This window comes from Urocitellus parryii, chromosome 3 (assembly GCF_045843805.1).
Source record: "Urocitellus parryii isolate mUroPar1 chromosome 3, mUroPar1.hap1, whole genome shotgun sequence".
NCBI lineage: Eukaryota > Metazoa > Chordata > Mammalia > Rodentia > Sciuridae > Urocitellus > Urocitellus parryii.
The window spans coordinates 208,879,303-208,890,102 of record NC_135533.1 but is presented as its reverse complement, the minus strand read 5'-3'; the positions used below and the strand labels follow the sequence as shown (position 1 = coordinate 208,890,102).

Below are 10,800 nucleotides of genomic sequence, written 5' to 3'. Positions count from 1 at the left end.
AGAACAGGGTTTCAGTGTCCCACACAATTGGATCTACTCTTTTACAGGGGAGGGGCAAATGTGTGTTCTGGTGGTCATTGGGGTCTCTACACCACATACAGAGGTAAAGTCTCTTCTTTGTCAGGGAGTAAAGCCCTGATGAAGATATGAGTAGGGGAGGACAATAAGGATAAGGTTTTGGAGGCCTTCAAGATGGATAATATTCCTTCCAAGCCAGGGGACCAGACACTGAGGCATAACCTAAAAATGGAGTGAAAAGGAGAAGGTGAGGAGTTCTGCGTGGGATGATGATTTGAATTCCTACCCCGACAATCAGAGATTTGGGGGGATAGGTAGTTCCTCAAAACTCTCTCATAACTGAGACTGTGGCCCTGGTGTCTACAAAAAAGTTTATGGGACGCCCATCCACTCAGATAACCACCCTGGGTTCCTGCTTGGTGATTGAGTAGGTCGGGATAGAAGACCCAGGGCCCCATCAATCCTTGGCTGCTAGGCCCAGCAAGTCACTGGCGAGGAACTGACTTCAGTTCCCCTCCGGGAATTGGGGCAGTCCGATCCCCAGTGGCCAGGACGTCGGCCTCTGGGGCACGGTCTGGGCAGTGACCTGGGGTTAGGGCAAGCCATAGCCCAGTGTCCTTCATTGCTACACTTAAAGCAGGGCCCAGGGGGTCCTCGTTGTGGGGATTGTTGTGTCCCCCTTTCCATAGGTTGGAAGGAGCCCTGTGACCCCTGGGCCCACATCTGGCATTTTTGGGCGTTTTGCTCTTTCATCTCTGTGGTGATAGACCTTGAAGGCCATGGCCAGCACCTCCATCTGAGGAGTCAAGGGACCCTCTCTAATTGTTTTTAGCGTTGCCCATATTTCAGAGTAGCTTTGTGAGAAAAAACAGGTCATAAGATGCTGCCTCCCATCCGGGGATTCAGGGTCCTAGTTAGTGCACTGAAGAGAGCCTTGTTAGTCTGTCTAGGAAGGCCGAGGGGTTTTCATTCTTCTCCTGGACGACTTCCTGGAGTTTATCAAAGTTAATAGCCTTTTGTGTCTCCACCTTTAGGCCAGCTGTCAGACAGGTAATGAGGTGTTCCCTGCGTCCCAGGTCTTGGGGTCATTATAACCCAACGGGTCTTGGTCTGGAACTGCCTGGGCCCCTAGGGGATGGTGGGCATCAGTCTGATGAACCTGGTGTGCATAGGCCCTAGCCTGGCCCCAGACCCTTCTTTCCTCAGGGAGGAGAGTATCGGACACAATCATAGAGATCATGAAATACGAGGTTGTAGGCCTGGGCTAATATTGAAACTCTTTAATGTAAGAGACAGTGTGCAGTGTAAGATCATAATTTTTTTTTTTTTATTTGAGAAAGGTCAAGCATCAAAATAGGAGAATAAACCCTTAAAAATCCCATCTGGCCTGGTGACCTCATGAAGTGGGGCCACAACCTGTGAAGTGTGAGTCGGGTGATGAGATGTGGTGACTTGTGGGTTAGGTGCTGCATTAGTGCATGAACGGTTGGCGGGTGGACTAAACTGAGGTGGAGGGACCCGGGGGGAAGGAACAGAAGTGGTAGGAGTGTCGAGAGGAGGAGGAGGAAGAGAAGGAGGAGGAGGAGGAGGAGGAGGAGTGTCCACAGAAGAAGCTGCAAATGTAGAGGATGGGGAAGTGGGAGGGGGTGAAAGTGGGGAGATGTTTCTTGGCACAGCAAATTATTTCCCCACTGCGTCTCACTATTTCTGGTTCAAATCCATAAAATATCATTCATGCACTTAAAAAAAGATATTTTTAGGGCTGGAGATGTGGCTTAAGTGGTAACGTGCTCACCTGGGATGCACAGGGTACTGGGTTCAATTCTTACCACCATATAAAAATAAAATAAAGATGTGTCCACCGAAAACCAAAAATAAATGTTAAAATATTCTCTCTCTCTCTCTCTCTCTCTCTCTCTCTCTCTTTCTCTCCTCTCTCCTTTTTAAAAAAGATATTTTTAGCCCCAGTTGGACACAATTCATATATTTTGTTTATTTAATTTTTTATGTGGTGCAGGGCTTGATCCAGTGCCTCACACGTGCTAGGCAAGTGCTCTACCACTGAGCCAAAACGCCAGCCCACTGAACCACAATGCCAGCCCCTAATTAGTAAATTTTGTTGTCATCAAAATTATAAACTGTTTTCCTCTCTGATTTTGCCCCACAGAGATCTGGTTACAAATTTTCCAGTTAGTCATCATGCCCAGATTTTCTCCACTCTCAGCCTCAGGTTCCCCAAATGGGAGAGAAAGAGAAAGTCACAAGCAAGAGGGAGCAAGCACGTTCAGAAGTGGGATTGTATTGGAGGGAATTTGTTCTTAGAAAGTTCTATCCCAAGAAGGCCAGAAAGGGCAGGGTTACAAGGGACAGGTAATTGTAATTCAACCCAAGGGGTGTCACCTACGTCTGAAGACAGGCCCTCAACTTCCTGAATTGGGACAATGCCAAGTTACCAGGAAATGTTGTGATTGGTGAGAGCCTCTTGCTTCAGGATGGAAGGTGCGAGGCATTCAGAGTGGCTCCCCACATGGGGGTCCATGACTATCACCTCCTGAGCTCAAATAGTTCTTGTGATCCAAAATCCTGATCTAAAGGAAGGAAAAGTAATTTTAAAAATGGAGCTGCCACCCCGAGCAGCCTGGGCAGCTAAACTAAGGGTCAGTGGAGTGAATTTCCTAAGTTATCAAATAAACCATAGACACACAATTTACCTTTCATTCAAGTCTCAGGAAGGCTCCTCTACCCCTGGCCTCAAGCTCCCCAAATGGGACAGCGAGGAATGTCAGAAGAGGCTGGCGAGAGAGACAGCGAGCAGGTTCAGGAGTGGTCCTCTATTTGGGAGACTCTCTTAGAAACTTCCATCCAATAAAGATCAAGAGGGGCAGGTTACAAGGACAGGCAAGGTAACTTGATCCCTGGGGATGTAGGAGGGCACACCACACATGAAGACACATTTGGTGACGTTTTTACGACTTTCAAGATCTGGGACTCAGTCTATGTACAGTTTGATGTGGCCAGATCCTGGGAAGTGACCAACAGAGCCTCTCCAATCAGGAACGAAAAATGCAAGTCACATGCTGTGACTGCCTCCCACATATTTCCCCTTTTTTATTTGAAAAAAGCAGGTGATGGGTCACTCTTTTGAGTCCCCGAATCCTTGTTTTAAGGGTGGCCATCCTATAATAACAATACAAAAGAGAATTAACAGCAAGGGAACAATACAAGAATATACCATGCAGAGTGTAAGAATGTTCCCAGGGCTAAAGCCATTTAATTCTTTTCATTTTTGATTAGCTAAGGAAGTAGGATCCAAAAATCAATCTTACTATCCTGTATATCTTGAATATGCTGATGGAGCTCCAAAAGATCCAAGTTGTTATTATTATTTTACCAAAGACCCCCAAAATCATTTTTAACCTTCTCCAAATCCCTTTGGGAAGCATTGTATTTGGCCGAAGTAACACACACATACTCATAGCTAGCGTGACATTTAAGTCTCTCCTTGAACTTCAAAGCTGAAAGTTCATTACCTATATTTATGACAGTTGCCTCTGAGTCATTTAGCTTAGTCTCAATCCTTTAATCAATATCTATTTGATTATGAAGTGCCTTGAAGTATTTTGAGCCAAATTATTAAGAAAGTTTGCTTGTTGAATATTTTGAGATATGGTCACCAAAGCTGTGACAGTTGAAGCAATAAAAGAAACCAAGGCAACAACTCCCAGTATTATGAGCCCAAGAGGGCGTTTAGGTCTTGCTCACTGGGTGTGTATTTGTGTAAGACTTGAAAATCAGCATCAATGTACCATGACTCTGAAATCTTAGCTGGTAATAAGACAAATGAGGGCTGATGGAGTGTCAGCGTCCTTTTTCCTCTATTATATCTGGTGACACATTGAGTTAAATTACATTTCCCACATGTAGCAAGATAGCCTTCATCTTTCCATTTAACTTTTACATTTCCAGCAATTAAAATGCAAGGAGATTGAACTAGGCTCATAAACCATAACAAGAACCTTCTTTACAGTTCTTGCCTACAAATTCTGGTAAAGGTTTGTCCATAAAATGTAAGAATTCTGAGGTAGCAATTAAGCGACAAACATCTTTCTGAATGCCACCTTCGCTGAAGTTCAGGAGTTGCTAACAAATCCTCCAGGAGTCATGGAAGTCCTCTTGTGTAACTGCCTTTTGTTAGTTTTAGGAAACCCATCCAAAAGAGACCCACTCTTTCTAGACACCTTACGGTGTACTGGAAAGGTATTTATACAATCTATCCACTTAGGAAAGGTGCCAATTTCTATCGCAGACTGATTAGGACAATGAGATATTCGTGGACATTCTGCTGAGATGACTGGTTTGTTATGAGAATGTCCCATTTTAGTAACTGATGTAATATAAAGTTTTGAGTCTCCATTAACAGTAGGATTATTTGGTCTGGGTCTCCTAACTGCTGTCTTTTCCTTAAATGACAGTGTTAGACAACCATCATGTTTATAGTGGGACCAACACAAGGGTAGGTGGGCGCTATAGTCAGAATAATTAAATCCAGTCACATGATTTGGGGTAATATAAGTGTCTGTGCATCCTCCCATCATATATGAGTCATGAGTAAATATTGGGAAGGACTCTTCAGTCCACTGCTGGGTGTACTAGAGGTGGATCTGGAAAATACTTCTAGTAGGTTTCTCCCTGATTCCCTTTTACCTGACAGCCCAACAGGGCTATTCCTGCAGCAAGCCTCATCATTGGAGCTTTAGGTCTCCATTGGAGTCGAATCATTTGTTTGGCTTGTAACATCAATTTCCGTAGGTCCCTTCACGCCTGACGGCACCTTCAGGTACCCAAATAGGATGAAAAGCACCTTCTGGACAAATACAGTCATGACCTCTGCCCCACATAATCACTGAATCTGGTCCTTTCCATTCACTAGTCTGTAAGTGAACTATCCCTTAGGTAGTTCCCTTAGGTAGTTCTTCTCTCTTCCCCTAAAAGTCCTTCCCCCAAACTTGCCCTAAAGGGCCTGTGGCTGTGGAAGATATGTTGCTCAGCTGCAGTGTGACCTTTACTATCAGTTGTGATAGCTTTCTTCCCTTGGGAAATGTGGAACCCTAAGTAAACAATGAGAGAGAGAGAGAGAGAGAGAGAGAGAGAGAGAGAGAGAGAGAGAGAGAGAGAGAGAGAGGGGGAGAGAAAGAACCAGGGCCAAAAAGAGCTTCAGGGAAGCTCCCGAGCAGATTGAGGGTCAAGTGGGTGTCCCCAAAATGGCCGAATGCCACGGGGAAATAGAGGGCACTGCCTGGTTGTTACCAGGGGAGTGCGATCTGTGGGACCCAAATAGGGCCAAGGCCGCAGTCAACCTGACGTCAGGAGAGTTTTTTGAGTGGAACCAAAGAGTCAGAAGGAGACTGTTGGAAGGAGTTCCGGGTGTAACGGTCAGAACTTGGGTGAGACAGGCTGCAGCAACTGCGCTAACCCATCCTGGGAAGCAGAGAGTGAGGAGAGATGGGGGAGACGGAGGAGTCACAAAGGGAGAATTCATCTACATCCCAGGCGGTCGGTTCCCAGGGGTGTCCTAGCAGAGCATCTGGGGTCCATCGCAACCCTGATGGGTCTGAGTGGGGTGTGTTCCCCCCTAAAACACCCAGAGCAATTGCTGGACACTCAACGGCCAATTCCCTGGTTCTGGTGAGTTAGGGTTCAGGCGCTCATGGGAGGGGGAACTCACCAATCTGCAGGTCGGTGGTGTATGTCAGGCAGGCAACCAGAGGAGTGGACTGCAACAGGAAAAGTTGGGCTTGGAGTTTGGGAATGGGGTTCTGCCTTCAGCAAGGGGGATCCCCTCCCAGGTTTTGGCACCAATGTAGGAATGGTGGAAAAGCTCTGTAAACTCAACAGGCTGGAACAACTGTTGAGCTGCCCGAGATTTTGACCTTAGTGGCCAGTCGCAGAGGGGAAGGGGAAGGGGAAGGGAGGAGAGAGAGAGAGGGGGAGGTAAGGAGGGAGAGAGGGAGGGAGGGAGAGAGAGAGAGGGAGAGGGGAAGAGAGAGAGAGAGAGAGAGAGTGTGCGAGCGAGCCAGCATGAACAGGGTGTTGATATTTATGGTCTTCATGGGGGTGAGGGAGAGCAGAGCAAGTGGGCTGTTACTTCTTTATTGGCTGAGAGTTTGCACCACTTCAGGGATCGGAAGTGGCCATTCAAAGTTCACACCATTCATAGGGATTGGAGGTGATAGATGGTGCGCCATTCAGTACATCACAGACCTAAGCTCCTGGAACAGAAGCGCTGGGGGCACCATCTTTACCAACATCCATGAGAATGGTGTCCCTGGGTTTGAGGCTGCAGTACCTGATTCAAAGCCATGGTGAGGGTAAAAGGGTTGGGCCAACGTCTGCACAAATGCGAACAAATTCTGAGAGAGTCCCCTTTTCCCTATGAAGCAGGAGGATGTCCTAGCAGGCCTTACCTGCATTTTCCAATGCTAGCTGCTTACCAACCAACTCATAGGCACCTGAGTCCCCCATGGACCTGTGAGATGCATGGTACAAGCACGCCAGAAAGTTGGAGAATAGTTCTTCTGAGCCCTTATTTATCTTAGTCAAACTAGATTAGACTGATCTCCGGAAGAAATTGGCTGCCAGGCCTTGTTTGCCCGTGAATTATTCTGATCATAAACCACCAAGTCATAGTTTAACTGCATCTCTAAATCTGCAAATTCACCAGTTCCCATCAACATCTCCAAAGGGGTCTCACGATTCTGTCTCCTGTTTTTCTCAAACTGCTCAGTACAAAAATTGCTCCAGTAAGACCGCCAGAGAAGTTGCTGCCATTCAGACAAGCCCTGGCCATGGACACCCAGTCACTGTGCAGAAGGGGTTTTTGGAAACCGAGTTGAGCACGCTTTGTATAAATGGGAATTAGGGCCATAAGTACCTCAAGCATTTTTAAATTCTTTTAAGGTTTTAAAAGGAATGATAGTGTGAACACGGACACGCTGGTTTTGCTTGTTAACCCTGTTCAAAAACTGGAAGAAGCTGAAAACCTGTAAGGTCACCATGGGGGTGACCAGGGTATACAGGTGGAGGCCAACACCCCTGTCCAGGAGGCACGTGTCCCTATGGAGCTGAGGTAGACCCCCAGGAAGGTTCCATAGAACAGGGAGACAACTGAGAGGTGAGAACTGCAGGTGGAAAAGCCCTTGCACTTCCCTCCTGCTGTGGAGATCCACAGGACAGAAGCCACATTTTTAGAATAAGAGAAACAGATCCCAGAAAGAGGAAAAAAACCCATGATGCCTGTCACTAAGTACAATATGACTCTACTGATGAAGGTATGAGCAGGCGAGCTTGAGGACCTCAGGGAATTCACAGAAACAGTGTGGGATTTCCACGTCTGTGCAGAAGGAGAGCCTCAGTCCACTCACGCTCTCAGGAAGGGCTCCCAGCACACTGATGAGCCAGCTCAGGAGAAGAACTGAGCACAGAGCTTGGGGCTCCTGAGGACCGTGTAGTGCAGGGGCCGGCACATGGCCACGAAGTGATCATAGGCCACCACTGTAAGAAGTCCCATGTCCAGCAGTCCAAAAATGGTGAAGAAGTACATCTGGGTGCTGCAGCCTGCATAGGTAATGGCCTTGCTCTGTGTCTGGATGTTCACCAGCATCTTGGGGACCATGGTGGACAGGAAGCAGAGGTCAGAAAAGGACAGGTTGGAGAGGAGGAAGTACATGGGTGTGTGCAGGTGGGGGTCTGAGATGATGGCCAGGATGATGAGCAGGTTCCCAAAGATGGTCACCAGGTACAAGGACAGGAACAGCCCAGAGAGAACCGACTGCATCTCTGGCTTCTCAGAAAGTCCCTGGAGGAGAAATCCTGGAGTCCCCGTGTGGTTTTCTGGTTCCATGTAAAGTAAATGTCCCCAGGGGAGAAGCGGCCTCTAGAGGAAGTCCACGGCCACCTCAGGACCCTGGCTGCCTGGGCGTGGACCCAGTGCTCTAGGAGGCATTGGCTTGGTGGCCCCTCCTCTGCTGTGGGTCACACTGGGGTTCCTTAGTGACCCTAGTTGCCTTTTGTTGCCACCACCAGCTGGAAAACCCAGTCACCATCCTAATTTATTTATTTTTATTTATTTTTATTATTAGTTGCTCAAGACAATACAATGATCTTGACATATCATGCATTTGATTCAAATAGGGCATGAATTCTCATTTTTCCACATGTACAGATTGCAGGATCACATTGGTTATACATCCATGTGTATACATACAGCAAATCCTAGTGTCAGTTGTATTCTGCTGCCCTCCCTATCCCCCTCCCCTCCCCTCCCATCTCTATTCTCTACCCATTCTACTGTGACACTTATTTCTCTCTCTCTCTCTCTCTCTCTTTCTTCCCTTCACACCATCGTATATGTATTTTGTGAACTCAGGAGAATCTCCTTCCATCTTCTGTGCAATTCCCCTTCTCCCTCCCTTTCCCCTCACTCCTCTTTTCCTTGTTTTGTGGTAATCTTTTTCTCATGCTCTTCCTCCCTGCTCTGTTTTGAGTCACCTCCCTTATATCAGAGAAGACATTTGGCATTTGCTTTTAGGGATTGGCTAACTTCTCTTAGCATAATCTGCTCTAGTGCCATCCATTTCCCTGCAAATGCCATGATTTTGTTATTTTTTAATGCAGAGTAATATTCCATTGTGTATAACTGCCACATTTTTTAAATCTTTTCATCTGTTGAAGGGCATCTGGGTTGGTTCCACAGTCTAGCTACTGTGAATTATGCTGCTATGAACATTGATGTAGCTGTGTCCCTGAAGTATGCTCTTTTTAGGTCTTTTGGGTATAGTCCGAGAATGGGAATAACTGGGTCAAGCTTTCCAAGGAATCTCCATACTGCCCTCCAAATTGGCTGCACCAGTTTGCAGTCCCACCAGCAATGTACAAGTGTACCTTTTCCCCCACATCCTCACCAGCACTTGTTGTTGTTTGACTTCATAAGGGCTGCCTTTCTTACTGGAGTGAGATGGTGTCTTGAGTTGTTTTAATTTGCATTTCTCTGATAGCTAGAGATGGTGAGCACTTTTTGTGTACTTGTTGATTGATTGTATGTCCTCCTCTGTCAAGTGTTTGTTTAGATTCAGTTCCCAAAGCCGACTGGACCTGGGTGACTCCACTGCACCTGGTCAGAGCCTTCCTGATCTCAGGTGTCTTTGGAATGACTTTTGCGCTTCACTTTTAAATGTTCTGGTAATAACCACCATTTAGGTAAAATGTTAAAAGCTGGGGCTGTATAATTCCCATTAATGATGAGGAAGCCACATTTTCTATAGACTTGGTTAATTTTTATTTAAAAAGTATAATAGATAAATCAGTGAAGAAGTTGACTCATCCAATTCATTACCCAGAAATGTCATCAGTAATTTTGAAATCTCACCTATTGGCAATGCATATAAAGTCTTGGGAATCACATGAAAATAAATGTGCCAAGGAATTTTCCAAGTCTATGTTAACCTGATACCAAACAACAACTGATCTTTCTATAGAAGCACTACAAGACAAAGCAGCCAGTACTTGCATTAATTAGCACAAATAGAAAGTCACAAAGTACATGCACACAGTGTCCATGGGGTGTCCATGAAGCCTTTTGTACAATCAAAATGTCCATTGGGCCTTTTTTCTTCCTTGGAGAGGCATGGACCAGAGTCACTTAGGTCCTGACTTAAAAATAGTCTTTTTGTAATTTTCTTAGCAAATATCTGCAGGTGCGGTTTGTACTGCGCTGCCCAGGAAGTGACCCAGGCCCATCTCCCTGTCTGCTCAGTCTTGTCTCCTACTCTTTACTTCTTACTTACTAACATGTCTGTCAGGAAATTATCTGGGGATCAATTTTCTTGGCAATTTGGCCACTACGTCACGACTATGAAGATCTGAAGTGGAATATGGCTTTCTGGGGAGCTTTACACATCCTCAGAAGCCCACGTCCCACATAGAGCAAGGTCTCTTCCTTGTAGGCACCATAATATTTTATTTTTATATTTTTTTCTGTTTATATTTTATTTTTTGTTAAAAAATTTAAAGCAAGTTCTATTCCTTTTGAATGTTGTGGATGTGATCATCCTGGGAGGCTGGTTTTCTTGCTTCTAGAATTTTTGCATGGAAGAGGCCTCATAGGAAGGGGGGCAGTAAAAGAATGTTTAACAGAGAAACTGAGGAATTGGGCTGCAGGTGGCATCTGGATGTTGAGTTTGCCCAGCACCATGTTGTGCATGGACAGATTTCAGGTTCTGCAGGAGTTGAATGTCGATCATGTCCTCCAAGAATCCCTTCACATGGCCAACACCATGGATTTCTTGAAACACACAGCACAGAGTCTTTGTCCTGTCCTAATGGCTAAAAAATGGTGGTTCAGATTTTCCAGGGGGAAGGAGGATGTAGCTCCAGTGATCTTTCTAATTATTCTGGAATGATAATTATTGAAAAATGACATAAGATTATTGAAAATAACTCAAGTTCCATTTAAAAAGGGAAAGAAAAGATTTGTTAGATAAAGAAATTGTAGCTGCTCATGTACAAACAAGAATATGAGATGATGGATAAGTATTTCCTTTATTGCAGTAACTATTTTATTTTCGGTATATTCTTGTGGCACACACCCAAAATACACAATGAGGTTGTAAATTATAGCTGTTAATCCATTGTGCCTGGTGTATGACCACTGGAGGGTCTTAGCCACCATCTTCCTCCCTAATTTTTAAAATTTTCAATTGACAAATAATAATCATCTACCTTTAT

The 10,800-nt window shown here is 45.5% G+C and overlaps 1 pseudogene; it reads right to left on the bottom strand.

Moving 5' to 3' along the window:
• Window positions 1–6,950: 6,950 nt before the first annotated feature.
• On the bottom strand, window positions 6,951–7,918 carry LOC113177962 (olfactory receptor 7A17-like; annotated as a pseudogene).
• Between the last annotated feature and the right edge of the window lie 2,882 nt (window positions 7,919–10,800).